General features: G+C 37.2%; 1 protein-coding gene and 1 long non-coding RNA gene across 3 annotated transcripts in view; one reads left to right on the forward strand and one right to left on the reverse strand.

Moving 5' to 3' along the window:
- NR6A1 (nuclear receptor subfamily 6 group A member 1) overlaps positions 1-21,200 on the reverse strand; it is a 233,972-nt gene that overhangs the window by 121,972 nt on the left and 90,800 nt on the right. The window lies entirely within an intron of this gene.
- Positions 6,357-21,200, forward strand: part of LOC122475169 — a 33,084-nt gene continuing 18,240 nt past the window's right edge. Inside the window, exon 1 of the long non-coding RNA XR_006295104.1 lies at positions 6,357-7,323. This is a non-coding gene — a long non-coding RNA (uncharacterized LOC122475169). The remainder of the gene's footprint in view (positions 7,324-21,200) is intronic.

Below are 21,200 nucleotides of genomic sequence, written 5' to 3' on the forward strand. Positions count from 1 at the left end.
ATTGGTCCGTCCATCCGTGTTACAATGAGCTCCTAAAGATTTTGGAAAAGTCTGTTCCTAAGAGGTATAATCACCGGTGACATTCCCTCAACCCTGGCAATGCCCCTCAGAGAAAATGGAAGTGCTTTAAAGAAGACAGTAATTAGGTCATAAAGAGAGAGGGCTTTGGAGCCACAAACAAAAACAAAAACAAAAACAAAAACAAAAAAACAAAAACAACCCATAAAAAACCTGAGTGAGATTACTGGTTCTGTCTTATGAATCTTGAAGAAATTATTTAACTTCTCTACACCTCAGTTTCTTCATTTGTATAAAAGACGAAATGGCAATACCAACTTAATCGTGATACTGTGAGAATTCAAAATAACAACGTTGCAAAACACCTACCACAGGGTCTGCCCCATGGTTATTCCTGTCTCTTTCTGCCTAATCTACTTTGCCATCTTTGCCCTTGATGTAATCCATGGGAAGATAAAACGGGAGAGAAAAAAATAGGCCTTTAGATATATGTATCTGAAGATATTATCCAAAATCCTTAGTTTTAATTATACAATCAAATAATTATGGGGGCGCCTGGGTGGCTCAGTCAGTTGAGCGTCCGACTCAGTTTCAGCTCAGGTCACGATCTCATGTTTCATTGGTTTCGAGCTCCACATAGGGCTCTAAGCTGACAGCACGGAGCCTGCTTGGGTTTCTCTCTCCCTCTCTCTCTGCCCCTCCCCAGCTTGTGCTATCTCTGTCTTTCTTAAAATAAGAACATAAACTTAAAAAAAATTTTTTTTAATGCTTAATATTGGATCAGTCTCTTTTTCACAAAAAATGAGCATATTCTTGGCCACCACAGGAGAAACAGTTTATGATCTGTGCCTTAAATCCAATCCTACCCATGTGACTTTAACCTTTCCCTAGCAGACAACGGTACCTGACTATTTTTGGCTAACCAAGGTATAAGGAAGTCTAGAAGACTTGGACAGCCAACCCAACTGAAGCCCAAAAGGGAAAAAAACAAAAACCTATGTCCAAGTCATGGCAGAAAAGGAGAAAGGGGGCACATGGGTGGCTGCAGTGGTTAAGTGTCAACTCTTGATTTCAGTTCAGGTCATGATTTCATGGTTCATGAGTTCAAGCCCCGTGTCGGGCTCTGAGTGGGCAGTATGGGGCCTGCTTGGAATTCTCCCTCTCTCCCCTCTCGCTGCCCCTCCCATGCTCTCACTCTCTCTCTCAAAATAAATAAATAAACTTAAAAAGAAAAAAGAGAGAGAAAAACCAATTCAGCTGGTTAATAATGGAAACTAGCAGATTAAACTCCTGTTTTTCACTAGAAAGCCACTGCATGAAGTAAAAACTAGCCCCAAACCCCAAGTCCAGACTGATTAAAAGTCTTGGAGGTATCCCAGTCAAACCCCAGACTGCAGAGGAGTAAGAAATCAGCTCTATTTCAACACTATTAGGTTTTCACAGGCGTCTGTCTTAGGACATAACTCTTTATTCCCAAGGCCTAGCAATGTCACCTTCTATACAGTCTCATCAGCCTGGAGCTTGAAGTTAGCTGTAAGGTGAAGGGTATGATTTTTAAAGTTAAGGTATAGTAGAGTTTCTGTCCCAGCTTCAGCCACTACCTGATTGTGATTCTTAAGAATCATTTCTTTAACACTTCTTTTCTGCAAAATAGGGATAACATTCCCCTCACAGAACTGTTGTGAAAATTAAAAACCCTTGTCAGAAGTGCCTAGAGTACAGTGCATAGCTCATAGTAGACAAAAGGCATTCATTCCCTTTCCTTCCCTCTTTGATATAGCCTTATATTCCAGGGAGAGAGGAGGGTGTGATTTCTCCTTTCCACAAAATTAACCAGTACCACAGTCAGAGACGTCAGGGCTGAACTCAGATTCTTGGTATCTTTTCCCACATTTGAGTCCTGACTCCAAGTCACACTGCAATACCTCACTTTTGAAGGCCACACTCACACTCAGAAGCTAGGTCTTACACAGCTATTATTTTAAGAACTACGGTTACCTCAGGGCTGGGCTGAATAATGAGATACAAGTGCTTTGGGAATCTGCAGATTCCCAGCATAACTAATGAGTACTGTCAACTGCATTCTGTCCAAGATATGGACAGACAACTCCAAGTGGCCAACAGCTCTTTGAAAAATGCACAGGCAATGATCAGAGGAAGACTATTTTGCTTCTTCCTGTAGCCTCTGCTTTGGTAAATCTACATTTTATATAATCATTATTATTAAAGATCATTTGTGGTTTGTTGTTGTTCAGTTTCATTAAAGATTAGTATCAGCAGGGAAGCTATATAATGTGGTAGAACAAATACGGGCTTTGGAATCAAGCTTTGATTCAAGTCCTAGCTCTGCCACTTCCTTGCTATGTGACACTGGACGAGTCATAACCTCTCAGACCCTCAATTTTCTCACCCACAGTATTTTTCAAAGTTCAGGTTGCCCCTTCAGTGGCTTGTAAAACCAATTTAATGGCTTTAAATAACTTTTTTGTTTAAAACACTTCTTTTTCCTTTTTTTTTTTTAATGTTCATTTATTTTTTTTTTTTAATTTTTTTTTTTCAACGTTTATTTTTGGGACAGAGAGAGACAGAGCATGAACGGGGGAGGGGCAGAGAGAGAGGGAGACACAGAATCGGAAACAGGCTCCAGGCTCTGAGCCATCAGCCCAGAGCCCGACGCGGGGCTCGAACTCACAGACCGCGAGATCATGACCTGGCTGAAGTCGGACGCTTAACCGACTGCGCCACCCAGGCGCCCCAATGTTCATTTATTTTTGAGAGAGAGAGAGAGAGAGAGAGAATGTGAGCAGAGGAAGGGCAGAGAGAAAGGGAGATACAGAGTCTGAAGCAGGTTCCAGACTCTGAGCTGTCAGCACAGAGCACGACGTGGGGCTCGAACTCCCCAACTGCGAGATCATGACCTGAGCTGAAGTCAGACGCTTAATTGAATAAGCCATCCAGGTGCCCCTAAATAACTTTTTTTTAAGTAAAAAAAATTAAAGAGAAAAATATCAGATGACACTACATGTTGTAAGGACAAGTACTATTTCATAAAACTGTGGTTTCAGATATATATAGATAGATATGTAGATATATACACAAATATGTGTATAATTGATCGTAATATAAAATATTTCTTACAGTGGATAATAGTCAAAAAAATTGAAAGCCACTGACCTATAAAATGAGACTATCAAGTGTGTGTAACATTACCTTCTGTATCTCTCAAAGTATTTGAGAATTTGAAAAAATAAAACACAGACTAAATATTAGCAATCAATCTTATTTGTTTTTGTTTTTTTTTTTTAATTTTTTTTAATGTTTATTTATTTTGAGACAGAGAGAGACAGAGCATGAACGGGGAAGGGTCAGAGAGAGGGAGACACAGAATCTGAAACAGGCTCCAGGCTCTGAGTGGTCAGCACAGAGCCCGACGCGGGGCTCGAACCCACAGACTGAGAGATCATGACCTGAGCCGAAGTCGGACGCTTAACCGACTGAGCCACCCAGGCGCCCTGCAATCAACCTTATTTGAATCAGAATATGTGAATACAACCTTATTTAAAAATACTGGTAAAGTTCCTCTTTACTGGTCAATTGCAGATTCCTTGTTTTATTTTCTTCATAGCATGCTTTTCTGTTTTACTTCATTTTACTTTGTTAACTTATTTTCTGTCTTTTCACTAGAATATAAGCTCTGGAAGAATCTTTTGTTTTGTTCTTGATCTCTCCTTAGCACCTAGATTTTACTCACTTGCATGCGTGCGTGCGTGCGCGCGCGCACACACACACACATATATATACCACGTACGTATGTTATATGTATACCTATACACGTTTATGGGTGTGTATCTGCCAAATGAAGAACATCAATGCATTCATTCCAGTGCATTCCATTTAACTCTACTTTCAAGATAACATGAGAGGGGTGCCCAGGGTGGCTCAGCCAATTAAGTGTCCAACTCTTGATTTCAGCTCACGTCATGATCTCGAGGTTCCTGAATTGGGCTCTGTACTGACAGCATGGGAGCTACTTGAGATTCTCTCTCTCCCTCTCTCTCTCTGCCCCTCCCCTGCTGTTTGTGCTGTCTCTCTCATAAAATAAAGAAATAAACTTAAAAAATAACGAGAAAGAATCTGCATACACAGGAATACCCATCAACTGAGTTCAACAAGGAGTTGTTCAGCTAAAAATCTATAAAAGATCCAAGTTACTAATATGCCAGCCTTTCTTCTGAGTATCTATTCATGAACCATATCTATCATAGGGCTATAGCTCTTGATGCTCAGGGAAAGAATATTTGATTTGGAATCAATGCTTAGCCTAAAACCCACTGATCATCATCTCACTAGGAAATTTGCCTCTAGCATAATGGATCTGGAGCCAAAAGAGACTAGGGTTGAAATCCCCATTATATCTTATACATGCTGTAAGGACTCAGGCAAGTTCCCTTATTATTAAATGAAGGTAATAGTACTTATCTCACAGGGTTATTCTGAAGATTAAATGAGCTGATATATATAAAATACCTGTCATAGTGTCTGGTACATAATAAAATACAGTAAAAATCAACTATCATTATTATTCATTTACACACAATTTTTTCAACTAACTTTTATTAATGTTCATTGTGTTACACAGGTCCTGGGTCTACACAAGGGGCATAGGCACAATTCAAGAGGAATTGGCCACAGTCCTTACCCATGAAGAGCTCACAGTGTAATCGGAAAGATAAATCCAAAAACAGTAAGTATGGGAGTGTAGTATATATTAGGTCTCATCCAGGAAGGCTGAAATGAATCTGTCCTTCTCTAGCAAACCTGATCTTAGGTACTGGTTAGTCCCTAGAGTTGATAGGTATATCAAAACCCTTCCATTTTATAAAACGGAATAGCTTCTGTCATGGGTCAGAGCAGCTCTATAACGAAGCCCTCACAAGATTATAAGAATGGTCAAGAATGATTGTCTTAATAGACAAAAGGTAGAAGCAACTGAAGTGTGCACTGACAGATAAAAAGGATAAATGTGGTATATACACAACGGAATACTCTTCAGTCTTTAAAAGGAAGGAAATTCTGACACATGCTACAACATGGATGAGCATAGTGGACATTATGCAAAGTGAAGTAAAGTAAGTCACTAACAAAAAGACAAACACTGTATTATTCTGTGTATATGAGGTATTCTGAGAGTCAAAAATTCATAGAGACAGAAAGCAGAAATGTGGTTGCCAGGAGTTGTAGGGAGGGAAGAATTGGAAGTGTTATATACAGAGGTTCAATTGGGGAAAAGATGAAAAAGTTCTGGTGACCAATGGTGGTGAGGACTGTACAAGGTGAACATACTTAACACTACAGAATTGTATACTTAAAAGTGGGTAAAATGATAAGATAAATGATTATGTATATTTTACCACAACTTAAAAAAAAGTCATTGTCCTACGACTTATAGAAAGAGAAATGCATGCGTCCCCTGTTCTCTGACTTTGATCATTCTTATATCTGGTAGCATACTTATCAACCCAACTTTCCCCAGGTTAAGACATGAGAAGAATTTTGGGACAGTCCTCAAACACAGAACCCTGTGTAATGTAGTCAACACCCAAGCAATCACAAACACACAAACATCCAAACCCAGAATTTAGAACAAAATAGACAGATGCTATATGGTGACCACAGGTTTATTTCCACAAGTGTGAAAGAGACAAAAATAAACCAAAGTATCTGTATGTGTAAAAGGCAGTTTAGGATTTTTTATAGGCTAATTTCTAAAGAGATAAGAAAGTTCTTAGAACCAGGGCGCCTGGGTGGCTCAGTAGGTCAAGTGTCTGACTTCAGCTCAGGTCATGATCTCACAGTTCGTGAGTTTGAGCCCCGTGTTGGGCGCTGTGCTGACAGCTCAGAGCCTGGAGCTTGCTTCGGATTCTGTATCCCTCTCTCTCTGCCCCTCCCCCACTCGTGCCTTTCTCTCTCTCTCTCTCAAAAATAAACATAAAAAAAAATTTTAAAAACAGTTCTCAGAATAAAATGACAGGTCCATGTGGAGTAGATTTTATGTATCAGTGCCAAGGTCTCAAAACAAAACTTTACTGCCTCAGATTTAAAAAAAAAAAAAATACTGCTAATTTGCATTAAACAAAGCAACTTTTATATATTAAACAAAAATGTCACAACTGACAGTGCTGTATAATGACCTGGTTTCCTAGTGGCTCAGAAAGATGGGAAATAAATCAAGGACCCTAGTTCAGACAGACAGGACAGGGTAGACCCTGGCTGTCTTGCATGATTAAAGCCTATGTCACAGCTCAGGGGGTCTACACTTTGGTAGCTTCTCCTCTGCAGTCCTCTATGTGACTAAGGACTGGGATAAGAGTGACAGCTTCACAATGGGGATAGTAAGTGATAAAGCTTTTTCCTAGTATGTTCAAAGACTCCAGAATCTAAAACTTAACTTCTCTGCTATCCATCCATACAATTTTCATTAAGAGAAAGTTACACCATCTAGGAAGTCAAATGCCACCTTTATTTTTATCTTATCAAACCCTAAAATAAAGGCCAGCATGTGGTGTGGACAGGAGCCTTGGTTAGGATCACAAAAATTCTCACATCAAATAATTGATTTAAGTCAGAGCCAAGTTCATCAACAATAAGATGACAGGGTTCAGGCAAAGTCAGTTGCCTGTTTACATTTCAGAAAGACTAGCTTTGCTCCTGACACTAGTACATAGGTATAAGCAACCTCTGGGTGGGTAATGCCACCAAACAAAAGCAACACCTTCAAAGTCTCTCGGTGACTAAAGGCAGCCAGACACTCAAACTGCCAGTCCTGAATTACGGCCTCTGAATGGTGAGGGCTTCACATTTCACTGATCAGGGCACAGCCCAATCAGAAGACAAACCCCTGCACTGCCAGGGACCAGCAAATCCGCTTTCTTCCAGAGTGCACATGACTGAATGTGCTTCTGTCCATCATCTGGGTCATATATAGTTCAATGCGAGCTGAGCAGACAGGGCTGCAAGGAAATCTGGCGCGGTTCAATACCTCGTCTACCCTGGGTTCCAGTATCTAATTTTTTTTACTGACAAACTCATTTCTCTACCGGGACAGGATGCTGTGCTGGCTGGAAGTTCCATTTCTACAGCAAGAATCCTATCTGGAAACACAGAAGTTGTCCTCTAGCCACAGCAGCTCGAACTTTTTTGATTGTTGTTGCTGCTTTCTCCCATCACCCCCACCCCCTTTTGACAAAGATCCAACTGTAAAAAGTCTTACGTAACAGTTCAGGACTACTTCGGTTCTTTTACTGGGTAAGCACTTTCAATTTTTTTTTTTTAAACTAAAAACCATTTTAACATTGAATCTGTTGAGAGACTTAACTAAAATCTTTTAAGTAATTTGTGTAGTGAAATACTGTCAGTGGATTTTTTTAGTCTCATTTCTGCACGTGCTCCTTTGTTCTCAGAACAGAAGCTTTTTATACACACCCCATAACGCAGCTGGAGAGAGTTATGAAGTCAGTTATTATAAGGAACACAAAGGTTGTTTTGCATTCTTTGCCTTTATATAATTAATTTTGTATTTGTTTTCTTAAAACAGAGTAGTTAAAAAAGGGAGAAATTCACAAAAGAATAAACTGTTGCAGAAAAAAGTTTGAAGTTTTTACCACCTTTTCTATCTGTAGTTTTGTGTGGCCAAACACTTGTGCTGCCTGGGGCGGTGGGGGTAGTGGCAAGCGTAGACAGAGAGGAACTAAGCCAGACATGGACAAAGGCATGAGCCAAAACCAGACAGTCCTGGCCGTTCGATAGGCCAGCAGTGGGTGAGACAGGTCAGCCAGCTGCAGGGGCGGGAGGCGGAGGTGGGGGGGTGGGGGGGAAGGGGCATGGATGTGTGAGGTGCTCATGCGTGCGATCGTGACTAGATTCTGAAACTGCCAGCCATTTTCCCAGCTATGCTTTGTGCAATCTAAAGGAATGCATCTCCTCTGAAGCCGTCTTGCCAGAGCCCAGTGATAGAGAGGAGTGTGATAAATACCACAACATATGGATCAGAAAATACTGGGATCTGGGGTGGGCAAGAGGGAATGCAGAGGGTGTGGAAATTTTTTAGTGATCTGGAATGTGTTGAGTGACAGGAAGTGCCCCAAGCTTCCCCCCACCCAACTCTTCGCAGTCGCGCCTGCTTTTGTCTAACTCTTGTAATCTACACACTACTGCTTACAAAGCTGTCTGAGTTTAAGACAAAAAGAAACATAAAAGGCTCTCCATTCCATAGTACCTGCGATATGGAAGGAGTGTAAAAAGCATGGCCCTTCAAGCCTGTAGACATTTTTTTCAGGTATATAAGACAAATATAAAATAATAATTTTCTAAGGATAATGAGAACTATGAATTAGAGTCTGCCTTCCAAATCTGATTTTAAAAATCCTGATTCTGCTATAGGTACAAAGGCTTAAGTTGGTTCCTAATCTGAATAAGTCTTGTTTGGTTGGTTAATATACTGCGTTTGAAGTTGTTTCTGTTTTCTTTGTATAAATTTGGACTTCGGGGAATAAAGCAAATAAGTAGAATGCACTAAAGAAAAAAAAAGATTTTTCCCTTTGCTAGTTAAAAAGCATTTTAAAGGGTTGGTTTCTTAGAAAAAGCAGTTCTTTCTTTCTCATTTTTGCATGTATACTACTATAAAGATAACTTAATGCCATCGTCAATGTAAGGTAGAAAACTTTTGACAGAAAAATAATACAGATGATAAACAACTTAGCATTTTCCCAAACTTCTATATTATCAACAGAAACACTAAAACTTGAGAGAAAAGCAGTCAAATAATTGAATGGTTAACCCCAGTTTTGGAGGATAAAATGGAAAATTCAGTATGAATAAAATGATATTTGGTAATGTTTCTACCTCCTACCACAAAGGATGTTAGTGGTCAGCCTAGGAGTTAATCTTTCCTAGCGTGGCTCTGAGCCTTCATGCCGAGCAGACGTTATTCACAGGACGATTCGAAAAGTCCATTCATATATCTCACTACCTGGATTTGAATAGAAACCAGACAGCAATTCTTTAGTTCCAGCCACCATTCGCCCCACTGGACAATAGCGATTTGTTAGCACAGAGTCACAGGCTGTGGGACACAAAGCTTGGAGCTGCAGAAAGATGGGGGATTCAGAGAACAGGAAATTACAGGCCCGATGCACTCCTGGCAGCCCTGAGAATACAAAAAAAAAAAAAAAAAAAAAAAAAAAAGGCAACACAGCGATGCCATGTTTAAGAGCTACTTCTAGCTTTTTTAACCACCTCCAATGTCATAAAAGCTCTATTGTTGGAGTACATAAAGTCACGAGTCCCATGTGCTCTCTTTTCTCACTATAGGGAACTTCATTCAATGCCGTGGCACAGTCAGAAAAATCAAAAGCATCCAGAGTTGATTAGTTGTAAGCTCTGATAGAAAGGAGAAGAGCATTTTATAAACAAAAATGTCACAGAAAAAATATGCTTGGTAACACAAGTGACACAATGAAATTAATATCTTTTACAAATTATTTTGTAAGACTAGACAATCAGAATGAAACCAAATGTATCAAGACTCCAGGGAAACAAATTTTTCTTCAAAATATCATATAAAATCTATTATTTAATTCAATCAAAAGTTTCTTCAGAAGATATGTATCAATTTAAAAACTAACCTTACATAGAATATTTCTGAGTTCTGAGTTGTGTTTTCCAAAACAAAGAACTAAAATCAAAGCCCGAAAGACTTATTTGGCATATTAAAAAGAAAACTACATTTTCTTTTGTTGGTTATCAAATTATTGTAGTTCTCTGGCTAAGTTAAGAAAATGCCTCTACTTCCCTCCCTTTAGACCTAAAAAATAAAATAATGGATATTCTAGGTGAGGGGAGAGAGATAATTCTCCAGTCTCAATCAATGAGCATAGGTTCTTGTCCAGGCCCTCATGCTGCAACCTGAGCACCAATAAGCCAGAATGGTGTCCATTTCAACAGGAGGAGACCCTACACAAGGAAGTTATCAATGGTTTTGTTCTTCTGCCTTTCTTCTGTGATCCATTAGTAGACACAAATCCTAAATGATATCATACCTGAAATATTCATCAAATGAGATCATGAATGACCAAAAACTGCTTTAGAAACACGAACTGTTCTACTCTGTTTGGTCCCATGGCTGTAAGATGAACGCTTGCTAAATTTAATGTTGCTGGAAAACAAATCAGCAACTTTTAAACTACCAATTACTGGATTTCTTCAAATTCTATCATTACGCACCAAACATAAGCATCAGTTACAACCTCAAGCCGTGCTGCTGTCCAATACAGTAGCCGCCAGCTATGTGGGCTATTGTTATTTGAATTAATCCAAATTAAATAAAATTTAAAATTCATTTCTTCAGTCACACTGGCCACATTTCAAGCACTCAATAGCCCCAGGTAATGAGTGGCTATCATACTGGACAGTGCAGATAGAGAACTATAGCAGAAAGTACTAATGGACAGCAATCATCTAGACTATACTCAATCCACAATACCTGTGTTCAACTACACATCCAGCCGGACATGAAATAAATCAATCTCTAAGTAAAAAAAATATAATGACGAGTATTGTCGACAAGGTAGGTAGCACCATGATACTTGAAATATGTCTAAAAAAGCATTTTGAAACCACCGGTTTCTTTTTTTTTTTTTTCCTTTGGCCCAAAATAAAAAGGTTATGAAGAATATTAAGGCAGTAGTAGCAGACAGTTAAGAGTGGTCAGAGTAATTAAAATGTTCCAGAATGCTACTTAGTATCAAAAAGTTCTTCCTAAACATATGAAGCAAATGATTCTATGGTTTCCTTCACATCACTGTCATGGACAATACAGAATAGCAAAGAACAAGGGGCTTGAAGGCAGTCAGACCTAGGTTTGATTACTAGCATCCACGCTGCCAGCTAGAGAATATTAGGCAAATTAGTCCACCTCTCTGGGATTTAGTATCCTTACCTGCAAAATGGGGAAACAGCCAACCAGCAAGATGTATGGAAGGACTCACAGTCAAGGATAGAAAGCATCCAGAGTAAAGTGCCAGGCATGTAGTGGGAATTTTTAAAAAAAGAGAGTAGCTACTATTTGTTATTATATTGTCCACCCTAAATCTTTATAATGTGACTCTGTGCAGACAGATACTATTCAACACATAAAGCAAGCCATCATAAACAAGTATCCTAAAGTACTAATGCTGGCCATTCAGTAAAGCAAGTGGAATAAAATGGAAATATTTGTATTCTAGACAGCTTTCCTAAGCCAATATGTGACCATGCTGCTCCATAACAGCCTGGCTTTTTCACCAGAACAATCTCATGTCATACTTGGCTCAAATAACCAGCATGGCCCCTGTGTCTTCAGAGGTTTATATACATGCATCTGGGCGTAGGTTTTATATAAGACAATGTTCTGGAGCTAAAACGTAAACTCTACCAAGGGATACATTGTTAGATGAATACAAAAAATCATTTCCAAATAGGGAAACTGATGCCTGTTCAAGAAAATGGCAAAGGCTATTTTAGAAATGCAATGGTAAGAAACCTCATTCTTTTTTTTTTTTTTTAAGTATTGAACTGAAGGAACATTTAAATAATTTAAATTATAGTAATAGTAATAATGAGCTGATAAAACATCCAATGCCTATTTTTTTAAATTATTGTGAACCTGGTATTTGGTCAAGACCAGATGTAATGAGTGGTTCCTCCTCAAGGCTTTAGTGGTTTAAAAAAAAAAAAAAAAATTCCAGGGCACCTTGGTGGCACAGCTGGTTGACCATCTGACTCTTGGTTTCAGCTCAGGTTATGATCTCATGGTTTGTGAGTTTAAGCCCTGCTTGCACTCCGTGCTGTCAGTGCAGAGCCTGCTTGGGAATGATTCTCTCCACCTTTCTCTCCCCCTCTCCCTGCCCCTCTCCTACTTGTGCTCTCTCTCTCTGAAAAATAAATAAACTTAAAAAAAAAAAAAAAAAACAAAAAACATTCCAAGTGATTCTATCATGACCACATGTCTTAACTTCCAAATCTATCATCAAGTAAATCAGACATGATAAACATGGATATGAGGTTCTAAAATTTTGATGTCATTCGCAACCCATCCTTATGCCTGCTAGGTGCAAGAATCATGGGGCTTAGGGGCAACTGAACATGGGTTGGAATCCTGGCTCTGCTACTTATTTATACTATGTGATCCTGAGTAAGTCACTTCCTCTCTTTGCCTCAGACTCTTCATGCAAATAATACGCATATTTTAGCCTTCCTGCCAGTCATTTTAAAGTTCAAGGATCATATACATAAAACATCTTGAACATCCTAGCACATGGAAACCACTCTGGAAATGTCAATTCTATGAAAATACAGTAAGGGCCTGAGGTCCACTTCATTGTCTGAGAATCTTCCCAAACATGAATGGAAATAGAAGGGTTCTAGGCAGATTTATAGCAAAGGCCATTCTCTGTTTAAATTATGATTAAAACAAACATGAAGATAAAAGCTGTCAACACTGCACAGAGTTTCAAGTCTTAGGAACATAAATATTAAATAAACTGATTGAATAAATATAAGAAAATTATAAGAAAAGTGAGATGGAACCTCAAATTTTAGTATTATAAGACAGAATTTAATACTGATACTAATTTAATGTTATTAAATATCTAAGAATCATTTTCTTAAATGAAGAAATAGTATCTTTTGGAATAAGATTTCCACTCATTCTTCTTGGTGATTAAAACAAAAATATGAAAGTTCTAAAATACTGCCCTTGACTGAGATATCTGCCTCTTGCAGGTAAGAGAAAGAAAATTCATGTCTTTTAAAATCAAACCCATAGAAGGAACTGCTGGGTAAGATGTTTTTCTACTACATCTGTAGACTCATTTTAAAGTTGAAACTAATCCAGCAGAACTGGAAACAGTAATGTTTCTGTATGCCAAATAAGTGAAAAATGTAAGACATGCCAAATAACCTTTCAGAGTACAGAAAGTAGTAGATTCCTCTCCCCCTTGCACCCCACCCTCCCCAAAACTATAAGGGAGATAAGTGTGGTATAGTTAGAAATCTGAAAAGGTAGATTTATCTCCCAGAAGTGGGCTGGATTAGATAGTACATTAAATCTCTGCCACTATCTAGATTGGTGACTTTTAAGAAGTCAATTCTGAGTCCTTGTTACCAGTAGTGGTCCAAAAAAACACATTCATACTAGAAGCTAAAGGGTAGAGAGAGTACTTAAGAGGTGAGAAATTTGGTCTTGCCAGAGTGTATTCAAATCCAGTCTCTGTAAAGCCTAGCTAACCATAAAAGTTTTACAGGACTGCTTAAGCAGATAGATTAGATAGACAAGAAAGGTAGTTAAATAAAGATAGATAAGATAGATCTGACTGCAAGGATTTTCCATGGATATCATTAGCAATTTTATCATACAACAATCACAAAAGGTAACCAAAGGAAAGGTTCTTCTCAGCAGACATTTATGAGTGAGTTCTTAATAAATGCTGATCAAGCCGAGCCTTCTTTTTCTAGTCACTTATCCAATAAATATTAAATGCCCAATATGTATCATACACAGTAGCAGACTTAGGTTGAATGATGAACAAAACAGATAGTAGCTGACAAGCTATAAATTAGGATAACCATGGTCAGAAGCCGTATCATTTAAAAAATGGTAGGGATTGCAGAATGAATCCAGTGATTTGGGGAAAGTGCCCTGCCAACTGCTGAAGCCGAACTAATATAATATAGTTCATAAGAACATGGAAGAATGCACTCTCAGCTGTTTGATTCAAGCAAAGAGATATGCTAAACTACAAGATCTTAATGGATTTTAAACCATCAAGGAAATGAAATACCTTCAAACACATAGACTGGTTTCAAATGACCATTACTCAGATCTGTGGTAAACCACTATCTCATGCAAAAACTCAGTTTCCTTTTAATGGATGATTAAGAACAATATAGTATCTGTAAAGGGGTCTAGGCATGGAATGACATTCTGGGAGATCATGATACATTGGAGCATTAAATGTGATACATATTGCCTTCACCCCCTTCCCTAAGATTATGTTTGTAGCACTCACCATTTCCTTTACCCGCACATGCTATGACCATTGTGATTACACAGCTAGTGTACTCAGAATACTCAACCCATGACTCAGCTGGCTCTTAGCAACCAAGAATATTTGAAACATGCATGATAAATATGAAGAGAAGGCAAGGCTAGAATCACAAGTGGGCTTCTGTAACAATGCATAGAACCACCTATGCCTACAAGGTGTCTAAACATTAACCTTTCTTCCAATTGGAATTTAGTCTTTGCTGTCATATGACTATAAAAAGAAGTTGCTGTTACCAATGGGATAAAGTATATCCATGTCACCACAATGGCACAATGTTATTTCCACAATACCTAAAGTTCCAAAAGTCCCAATCAAGAAATTCCAATTCTAGTTTCTTGCCACTTACAGAAACTGAGTTTCCACTCAGATTTTTTTTCCACTGGTAAAAATTCAAAACCGTGCATATTTTGCTTTTTCTCTGTTCACTGAATATCAAAGTTAAGTGAAAAAGATCTGACATATGTACTTAGAACAAATTAAACTGTTACATCAAAAAAGAGGATCCCAATCTGATCATCTGTTATTATGACCTAGATTTTGGTATAAGTACCTCCATTTGGCTTTCTAATAGCATTATTTTTTGCCAGGCTCACTCCTCTACATAATCCTGTATTAGTAGAACAGAACAATTTCTTTGCTTGGCCACTTAGAAGCTTCTAGGTATACAGTTTATTCATTCAAAGGATGTATGTTAAGTGCTCAGTATGTGACAAGTCCTATTCTAGGCACTAGATACACAACAGGAAACAAGAGAAAGGTTCTGTCCTTGGGTACTATAGTCACAAAGACTTGAGTCTAGTTTCAGCTTAAGCACTCACTGACTGTGTGACCCTAGACAAATTTGTCTCTCTGAACCTCAGGTACCTCCCTCTACAGGCAAGAAAGGGAAAATAATACAACTTCACAGAGCTGCTGTGAAAATTGTATAACGTTTGTCAGTGTCTAATGTAGTGCCTAGAACACCACAAATGCTTGGCAAATAGTAGCTATGCTAGTTTTACAAATATCAGATATTTCTATCATCCATCTTGCTTTCATATTCATCTATATGAGAATAACTCTACTTTTTAAAAATAACTGGTTTCAAAGGCTTAAGTGTATCTAAAATACTTGTTTCAGGTGTTAACAGCTAAGCAGAATAAGCCATCTATAGATGAAATGCTCCGTCTGTTTATTAAAGAGCTCCTGGCTGCATATGCTAAACACAAGATAGCAAGACTATAAAAGAAAAATACTTTGAAGTTGGGATATCAATAGTGAAATGGATTGCTGTGATGTACAGATATCAAAGGGTAGGACATTTTATCTCTAGTAGTATTACTACTTCAGCCAATTTAATCAGAAATTGTATACAAGAAACATTAAAGATTTGGAATCTCAAGTCTACCATAACCATCAAAAAGGACAAAGAAAGCATTTCTTTCCTCTAAAGATTATTATAAAAGTCTCATAAGGAAACTTCTCCGAAGGCAAATTTCTAGATGACTGCATTGATATACTTTATAAAATAACTTATTTTTCACCTTATAAAGATAGTATGCTTATCACAGATAGGCTGGGAAGCACAAAAACTATGAACACAAAAAAATTATTCACAACTCAAAAACAGTTATTCATAATCTCACTATCTAAAGATAACCAATGTCAACATTTGGTAAATTTTCTCATCTTATATTGTAGTTATTTAATATATTAGTGGTTTTTTTTTAAATACTGGTAGTTTTTCTGTCATTATACATGTAATACATGATCTATATAAAAAATCTAGGTAATAAAGAAAAAGAAAACCTGTCACCTACAACTCCACCCACAAAGAAAATCCTTATTAGTATCTTGATGTAGTTCATACACAATGGGATCAATTCTCTATAGTTTTATACTCTAATTTGTTTACATATAAGTATTTTTAAAAAGTCATTAAAATGACTTTTAAGATATCCAGGTGGTTTCCATTAATTCTCTATTATAAATAATACTGTAGTGAATATATTTATACAAAAATCGCTATCCACATTTCTGATTTCTAATGTTTTTTTTTGGTCTGACTAATTTACACTCCTACCAGCATGGACTAATAGCATTTGTCCCACCCTAAGCTCACAAACACTGAGAATGTGCTATACATAATTAGCTACCACCCAAATACAATAAAGTTTCTGTTTGTTCAACAATGAAAAGAGAAGAGAGTTTTAAAGGAAAACTAAAACAAGGGCAACAAAGTAGAAGAATCTCCACATTAAGTAAAATAGACCTCCCTAAAGATGCTAAGCAGTTGACAGAAATTGTGAAAATCTTTCAACAGGACACAGGGAAGTTTAATATCAAGTTCCAAAAGTCTCAGAAACAAAAACAAAACAATTCAAAACAAAAATGCTTTATCTCGTGGATATGTTTCATTACCTGAAAACAAGAACATGAACCAAGAATCAGTCCCACATTTGAGAAAAAAAATGAAATGGGAAAATGTGATGATAAATTAAGATGCACAGAAGTCACTCTTTTCCCATGGAAATTATTTTCAAATTTTAAGAGTGAGCAAAGAGTATTAAATATGGACATATAGTTCTGATCTCCCAAATACAATAGAAAATTCTATAAATTCTTACCAAGGCAAGAAGATAACCAAGAATATAATTTATTCAAAAACTCTTTATTGAATGACAACTTTGTTTCAGGTACTTTAATGTACGTATATAAGATCTACAGTTGTTAAGAAAAGAGTTCTTTCCTCAAAAAAGCATGCCTTTAGCATCCTTCACAGTCTGGCCCTCACATCATGTGATTGAGCTGCCCCATCTGCCCTGCCCAATTGCTGAAATATCACATATCTCAGACCATGGCTAGAAAAAGGAAAACATTTTAAGACACTGTACTGAGTGATCAACTTAAAAATCAAAAATTCTTGAGAGGAAAAAAACCAAACCAACCAACTGAATAGCTTTATACCAGCACACACTAATGTTTACCCAAGTACCTATAGTCAAGAAGAATTCAAATACTGACAGGAAGAAAAAAACCTTTTACTTTTCATAAAATAACTATCATTTTTCATTTCTTTGTAATTTCCCCTGTAAATCCTGCTTAATTTGAGTCCTACAAGAGACATTTCCCTTAACAGGAAATAATGCCCCTGGTTTCCTGTACATGTGTGTACCACACATGAGAGAAATTATCACAGTAACTTCATGCTCCAGAAATAAAAGCTGATCAGCTCACTGTGAAAGGTTAGACTCCTGATAAAGCTCTGCATCTACTCAAAGACTCTGATACCTGCATATACCTAGTATGTTTCAAACATACACTCTCTCCCAAATAATGGCAAATAACATTTATCAAGGGCCTATTGTATGTCAGGCTCCATGCAATATTTTTCTAAACATGACATTTCATAATGATAACCACCTAAAGAATCTAGTACTATTATTAGCCTCTACTTTATTGATGAAGATATCGAGCTTGGAAAGAAATTATTTGTCCATTTTCAAAACCGCTAGGAAACAGAATTCAGATTTGAATGCAGAGATGACTGGCTCTTAGGGACCTTCTCATTTCACTATAGCCTAAGTTTCATTCTCTGTGGTTTGGTGGGACTTTTTGCTTCCTTTAAATTTTTTTCTTCCCAGACACTAGATAAAATTTTTTCTGCTCCTAACTTTGAAAGAACTGGTTTCTAAAATTGTAAGAACAGAGGACAATACAATGCAGCCTCACATACGATGAAAATAGATTTCTGGATGTCAGCAAGTAAACAGTCTAAATTATGCATGGAATTTCTAAAAATAGCTAGATATCATTTATTTATTAGGCTTCAAATCTCCAGAAAAAGTAGAAAAAACTATATGATTGCTTGTTCTAGCTTTGAGAAGAATGCTGGTGCAATTTTGATTGGGATTGCATTGAATGTGTAGATTGCTTTGGGTAGTATTGACATTTTGACAATATTTATTCTTCCAATCCATGAGCAGGGAGTGTCTTTCCATTTCTTGGCATCTTCTTCAATTTCCTTCATAAGCTTTCTATAGTTTTCAGCATACAGATCTTTTACATCTTTGGTTAGGTTTATTCCTAGGTATTTTATGATTCTTGGTGCAATTGTGAATGGGATCCGTTCCTTTATTTGTCTTTCTGTTGCTTCATTATTAGTGTATAAGAATGCAACTGATTTCTGTACATTGATTTTGTATCCTGCGACTTTGCTGAATTCATGTATCAGTTCTAGCACACTTTTGGTGGCATCTATCAGATTTTCCATGTATAATATCATCTCATCTGCAAAAGTGAAAGCTTGACTTCATCTTTGCCAATTTTGATGCCTTTGATTTCCTTTTGTTGTCTGATTGCTGATGCTAGAACTTCCAACACTATGTTAAACAACAGCGGTGAGAGTGGACATCCCTGTCGTGTTCCTGATCTCAGGGGGAAAGCTCTCAGTTTTTCCCTATTGAGGATGATATAGATGCTGGAGAAGATGTGGAGAAATGGGAACCCTCTTGCACTGTTGGTGGGAATGCAAACTGGTGCAGCCACTCTGGAAAACAGTGTGGAGGTTCCTCAAAAAATTAAAAATAGATCTACCCTATGATCCAGCAATAGCACTGCTAGGAATTTACCCAAGGGATACAGGAGTGCTGATGCAAAGGGGCACTGGTACCCCAATGTTTACAGCAGCACTTTCAACAATAGCCAAATTATGGAAAGAGTCTAAACGTCCATCAACTGATGAATGGATAAAGAAATTGTGGTTTATATACACAATGGAATACTACCTGGCAATGAGAAAGAATGAAATACAGCCTTTTGTAGCAACGTGGATGGAACTGGAGAGTGTTATGCTAAGTGAAATAAGTCATACAGAAAAAGACAGATACCATATGTTTTCACTCTTACGTGGATCCTGAGAAACTTAACAGAAGACCATGGGGGAGGAGAAGGAAAAAAAAAAAAGTTAGGGGGGGAGCCAAACCATAAGAGACTCTTAAAAACTGAGAATAAACTGAGGGTTGATGGGGAATGGGAGGGAGGTGTGGGTAGGTGATGGGCATTGAGGAGGGCACCTGTTGGGAGGAGTACTGGGTGTTGTATGGAAACCAATTTGATAATAAATTTCATATTAAAAAAAAAGAAAAACTATGATTTCTTTAAAAAATTTACTGAAGTATAAACAATTTAGTCTAATTTGGAGAAATATAGTATTTGCCAAAAAAGACTATGGTTTCCACTGCACCAATGCTCTGTGCTAAGGTTTTAATGTTGTCTGTAAGAATATATAATATCTTAAAGGAATGCATCTCTGGATTATATGTGAATGCCACAGCCTTTTGTAAATGTAAAGCAGAATTATCATTAACCTTTTATTAAAGCATTCATTCTGCTTTACAACAGTTCCTAGAGGGGTGTCTGGGTGGCTCAGTTGGTTAAGCATCCAACTTTTGATTTTGGCTCAGGTCATGATCTCATGATTCGTGAGTTCAAGCCCCATGTCAGGCTTCACAATGACAGCACAGAGCCTGCTTGGGATTCTCTCTCTGTCTCTCTCTCTTTCCTGCCCCTCCTCCTGTTCACATATGCATGTACTCTCTCTCTCAAAATAAGTAAATAAACATTTAAAAATAAATAAATAAAATAGTTCCTAGAAATTTGTGGTTACCTTTTGACAACAGATGACTAGAATATACCAGATAAGACCGTTTAATTTTGGACAGACATCAAAATGTGGAGGAGCAAAGCACAGACAGTAAGACAACATGGGTTTAATCAAAGCTTCATTACTAAATTTCTAACTAAAATTGTCTCAGCCAAATTCATAGAAACAGAAAGTAAAATAGTGGTTACCAGGGGGCGGGAGAAGGGAAAATGGGGGAGTTGTTTAATGGATACAGGGTTTCCATTCTCCAAGATGAAAAAGTTCTTAAGAGCTGTTGATCAATATTATAGATATACTTAACACCATAAACTATACACTTTAAAAGGGTTAAGATGGTTAATTTTATGTATTTTTTAGCACAATTTTTTTTTAATGCAAAGGGGAGACTAGGCTTTTTTTGTTTGTTTGGTTTGGTTTAACATTTCACTCTATTCAATAACCTCTGAGCAATGTCTCTTGCTATTTTACCAAAGTGTAAAATGAATATGCTGAGATCTAATTTGCAGAGCACCCAAGTTCCACATGGCCCCAAATATCTTACCTTACTACTTGTCATGCTACCTAACATTTCCTCCATCAAAGTCATTGTTTTTTATTTTTAAGCTTGCTTAAAATATTATTGAAAAATCACTTAAAATGTTAAGAAGTATTACACAGAATAAAAACTGAGACCTCACAACCGTACTCCTGACCCAAAGTATTGTTGGTTTGGTGAAACTCCATCCAGATCATTACTGTAAATACATGGAGAAAAAAGTCATTCTTTAAGGTCACTCTCAAGTGACTAACCCAAAGCCATTAACCTAGAGATGGTATTTTAACACAAGTCCTTGAGCCCTATGCTTCCCCTCAAACTTATTAGCCAAGCTATTGCCTAGCTTTTAAAAATAAGTAAGTTTGTTTATTAGACTATAAACAGAGTAAAACACATTCATCTCTAATGTATGGTTCAACAATTTTTGGAGTGAACATATTTGTGGAAACAACACCCAAATCAAGATTAGAACATTTATACTTCAGAAATCTCCTTTATGCTTCCTCTCAGCATTATATCTCATCAGTACAAGTAACCACTATTCTGACTTCTATCATCACAGATTGGTTTTGCCTATTTTTGAACTTCGTATAAAGGTAATCACACATTATGTAATCTTTTGTATCTGGCTTTTTTTGTTCAACATATTGTCTAGGAGATTTATCCATTCTGTTGCATATTGTGATAGTTTATCCTTATCACTGCCATAGGATATTCCATTTTATGGGTTATACCATAATTTATTTACCAACTCTATTGTGGATAATTAGTTGTTTCCAGTTTGGGATTATTACAAATAATGATGTTAGAACATTCTTATATGTCTTTCAGTTCACACTTTATCCATTTTTGTTGAGTA

The sequence above is a fragment of the Prionailurus bengalensis genome, chromosome D4, assembly GCF_016509475.1.
Source record: "Prionailurus bengalensis isolate Pbe53 chromosome D4, Fcat_Pben_1.1_paternal_pri, whole genome shotgun sequence".
Taxonomy (NCBI): Eukaryota; Metazoa; Chordata; class Mammalia; order Carnivora; family Felidae; genus Prionailurus; species Prionailurus bengalensis.